Source organism: Electrona antarctica (assembly GCF_951216825.1).
Source record: "Electrona antarctica genome assembly, contig: scaffold_26, whole genome shotgun sequence".
Lineage (NCBI taxonomy): Eukaryota > Metazoa > Chordata > Actinopteri > Myctophiformes > Myctophidae > Electrona > Electrona antarctica.
In genome coordinates, this window is record NW_027636995.1 from 2,557,398 (window position 1) to 2,561,632 (window position 4,235).

Consider the following 4,235-nt stretch of genomic DNA (forward strand, 5'->3'; position numbering starts at 1 on the left):
CACGTTAGCTTTGTAAATGTAGCAAGGAGCTCAAAACAGTGGGAAGGTCTGCCATCATGCTCGTTAACTCTTTGAGAGTTTCAAGGATTTCTATATAGTTTGTAGACTTCTCTATGGCAGAATGGCGTTTTTGAATGATTTATTGAAAATTCTCTGTTGTGAATGTGTGACAACGAAAGACCTTCAGAGAAAGCTTGACTTGTCTGCTTCCAGAAAGAAAATTAACTGAGTTGATAAAATGTTTAGTTCTTGTGTTGGAAGCCATTTAAAAGAGCCTGCATTTACACTGTTTTCTGTTTCTAGGACAACCAAAACAAGTTATGACCAGTTGAAGTTTTATTTTCTAAAGAACTTTTTTTCTGCTGGGCGTACACACCCATGCCATATCTCATTTTAAAGGGTGAGTTGTCTAGTTAAAAAAAGAAAAAGAAAAAAGTTTCTCACATGTACCACTGTAGATATTTTGCCATCTATAAATAGCATGGTCAGTCAGGACCAATCTGACCTATCCAGCTAAAAGTTCCCATAGCTCTGCATTGGAACGTGATAGATACTCAAATTCTTTTTTGGGTAAATGTAGACATTCTAACGCACATTTTGATATATACCATGTTTACATAGTCTTACCAGTACCTTGTATATTCATGCATGAATCTCAAAAACCTGTTACGAAGAAACACAGTTTTGATAAAAAACACATCCAAGGACATTGTTTTGATATGACTTGGTGCCCATGATATGTATCAAAATATAGACTTGAATGTATACTGTATTATAAAAAAAAATTGGGTTCTTACCATCTACAATTACAGAGTAAATCACAGTTGAAACTCGCTTAGTCAAACCATAAACCTCAGAATAGTGTAAAAATAGCCCGACAGGTATCTCAAATTGGAAAAGTGCACTTTTATTTCTTCAGAACATAAACATTATAATAATTACAGAAAATAAATAAATACTAATGCAATACATAGTGTACATACTGTTACACTATTTTGACGTTGACATTGTATGTGTAGGCTATACAGGGTACAGTTCTATTTGACGTTGACAGTGTGTGTGTAGGACACCCACCCCTGCAGGTTCTCTTGTCAATTCTCACTGGCACATGGCCACGCAAATGCACCTCAAGTCTCCTATTGTCGTCACCTGCTCTTGCCCTGAGTGGACGATCACCCCCCACTGCCCCCTCCGCCGCCTCCTCCTCCTCCTCCGGCCTCCCTGGTCTCAGTGATGTCCACCTCTCCACCACCAACATGATATAGTCCAGGAGAGTTTTTGTCCTGCCCTGTTTGAGTTTGTGCAACACGAACGCATTGTACATCACCATCTGAAACATGTAAAAGACAAACTTCACAGGCCACTTGTAGGACTTACGGGCAAACGGGTAATAGGAGATATGTTGGTCTAGTTTGTCCACACCATTCATGTACTTGTTGTACTCGTTGACACAATGTGGCTTAATTTTTTTATCCCTGACTGGCTCGCCTGGCGTCACTCTGGCTTTCTTACGCCTCTCAGTGACTGTGACCATCGTGTGTGGGTGGATGGTGCTGCACATTTTGACAACCTTCTTGTCCCGCCAAGCCAACAGCATCACCCCGTCGTTGTTGTGGCGCATCAGAGTCTCGCCCAGCTTCATGTCGCCTGGTTTGCTAAGCCGCTTCATCTCCGGTGGTTCCCCCCTGTTCTTCCTCATCGTCCCACATACATGGGTTCCCAAAGACAGTAGCATACTACACCTGTTCACTGAGTTGTACAGATTGTCCATGTACAAATGGTAGCCTTTGTTGGACAACGGTCCGAGAAGCTCCATCACGGTCGTGTCAAGCCCACAGCCTACTCCGGTATATGGCTTCATGTTCCAGAGGTAGCCCGTCGCTGAATCGGCTAGGCAGTAGGATTTAATCCCCCATTTCACCGGCTTCAGCAGATTATAGCACTTCCAAGCCAGTCTTCCCTTCCATAGCATAACACCTTCATCTATCGATATGTTCTTCTCTGGGGTGTACATGGACTGAAACCGGGCCAGAAGGTAGCTCACAAGATATCTGACTTTGTACATGCGGTCCGCTGTGTCTGGAGTCTCCTGGTCACTGAAGTGAAGGAACCGCTTGAGCAGCAGAAACCGGGCCAGTCTCATGGTGCGCCTGAACTGCTGTGTCTCATTAGCCTTACGCCGGGACCAGTATGACACAAGGGTTGGCTTCCTCACAAGGCCCGTCAGGAAAAAGAGCCCGAAGAAATTCTTCAGCTCTATCACAGAGACATCCGTCCATTTCTTCACTGTGGAGTGTGGGAGTGGGTCCTGGATCTAGATAGATAGATATATAAGTTAGATTTATTTGCAGAAATTACAACAAAGTCATCAATTTGGGAAAACATCAATGTGGAATATACACAATACACACCATTGCGATGGACTGTGCTGCATATCTGTTGGTCTCATCGCAAATATACTGGAGCAGCTCATCTGTCAGCAACAGCTCAAATAAGTCCACTGGATCACTCTCTGCACTGAGGTCACAGTGAACACCCGGCTCTCCAGTAAACGGGATGTCCTGTGGCTCCCACCCACCAGCAGACCACCCTGGCGAAGCCGTTGAGTTGGCATCACCTAAATTACAGGAATACACAATTATTAGCATAAAAAACATTGTTTTTATTCATGTAGAATACATCTGGTGGAGCTGTAACATGTGATGAGACTATAAAATGATATACATGATTTTGTTCTGTGCATTGTATTTATACCTGCTTCCATGGGCACAGGGGCAGCATCTGCAGCTGTCGAGATGATGGGCTGTTCATCATCTGTAAAACAACAACCATTTCAATCAATTAGAGGCATGGTGTAGCGTTCTCCATAGTGCCAAATGCAGACAGACTTTAGCCACATCCACAAGTTATTTAGCTCTCTAGTTACTCACCTCCATCCACATCACTGTTCACCTCATCTTCATCATCGTGCCACTCCTCATCACCCGGTTCTAAATATGTACAAATAAATAATCATTTAGCTGGAGTGCACGCTACAATTACATTCCTTCATACAAAAATGTAGCCAATCACATACGAATTGTGGCCAACACATCCATCTATTCAGTGTTGATCCATTTCAGCCAACACATTGTAGCCAACACACATCAAAGCAAAGCAAAGTGTCCATCGTTGTATCCCCCCCCCCCCCCCCCCCCCACTGCTACAGCGGTGGAGTCCTAAGCGAACCAATGGGGCTTTCAAATAGATCTGTATTGAGCTTGCATGATGACCAAATGAACGTATTGTACCGTGGTTTATATGCTATATATTATGAGAAATGTTCCATTACTTTTTTCCCCATCTATTCAGTATTGTTTTATCGTTTATTATGATCCCTGTTTTTTTGTATTACTTTTCCGCGCCGCTGGGGGAAGGGTGGTGTAATGCAGGCCGCAAAGCTAAGCTAATTCATTATACTACTAAATCTATATAATATTGCGCTTGCATGATAATCAAAATAGTGTATTGTACCGTGGCTTATAGGCAAAATCATATAAGATGATCGCTAGAAATAAATGATTTGGATTATGTAGCATGCACGATAAAACTATCATATAAAAAATGTATTTTGACGATGACGAAGGTTTTCAGGAGGAGGCCGCCATCATGCGGCATGCCCGCATGATGGTGGCACCTTCGAGGATATTAATATGGTTAGATTAATAAGAAACGAGAAAGACGCCAATTGGCGTCATTGATCATTTACAGAATGTAAGCAATGACGCCAATTGGCGTCTTTCACCTTCTAAGGGTTAAGAACGAGCATCACCATGGCTAACATTTCCCGTGGTAGTTGGAGGAAATGTTTGTCTGAAGTGTTTACTTCCTTGTAGTACAACAGAGGAAACACTGCATGGAAAATGTTAAGTTCAACATTTAATGGATTTCTTTCATTTTATCTTTTTTCCTAAAGAAGAGCTTTCCCCTGAACATCAGGAGAGGAGGTCTCTCCAGGAGGAACCAGAGTCTTTACAGATTAAACAGAAGCTACTTCAAAGATCAGTGGAGGATGACGGGTCAACATTGACATTACTTGCAGTGCAAAGTGATGATGATGATGAAGGCAGAGAGACAGAGCCTCTAGCCAGCACTTCAACTCAACACATTAATACACAAGCTGATGTAGAGGACTGTGGAACATCACAACCAACTGGTGATAACCAGCTCCTCTCTTTTCACTCTTCTGAATCGGA

At 42.7% G+C, this 4,235-nt stretch overlaps 1 long non-coding RNA gene across 1 annotated transcript; it reads right to left on the reverse strand.

Annotated features, from left to right (window-relative positions):
• Nucleotides 1–2,493: 2,493 nt before the first annotated feature.
• On the reverse strand, nucleotides 2,494–3,123 carry LOC306919542. The gene is made up of 3 exons (XR_013789573.1): nucleotides 2,931–3,123; nucleotides 2,755–2,814; nucleotides 2,494–2,617 (listed from the first exon to the last, which is right to left on the reverse strand). It is a non-coding gene; the product is annotated as an uncharacterized lncRNA (long non-coding RNA).
• Nucleotides 3,124–4,235: the final 1,112 nt, after the last annotated feature.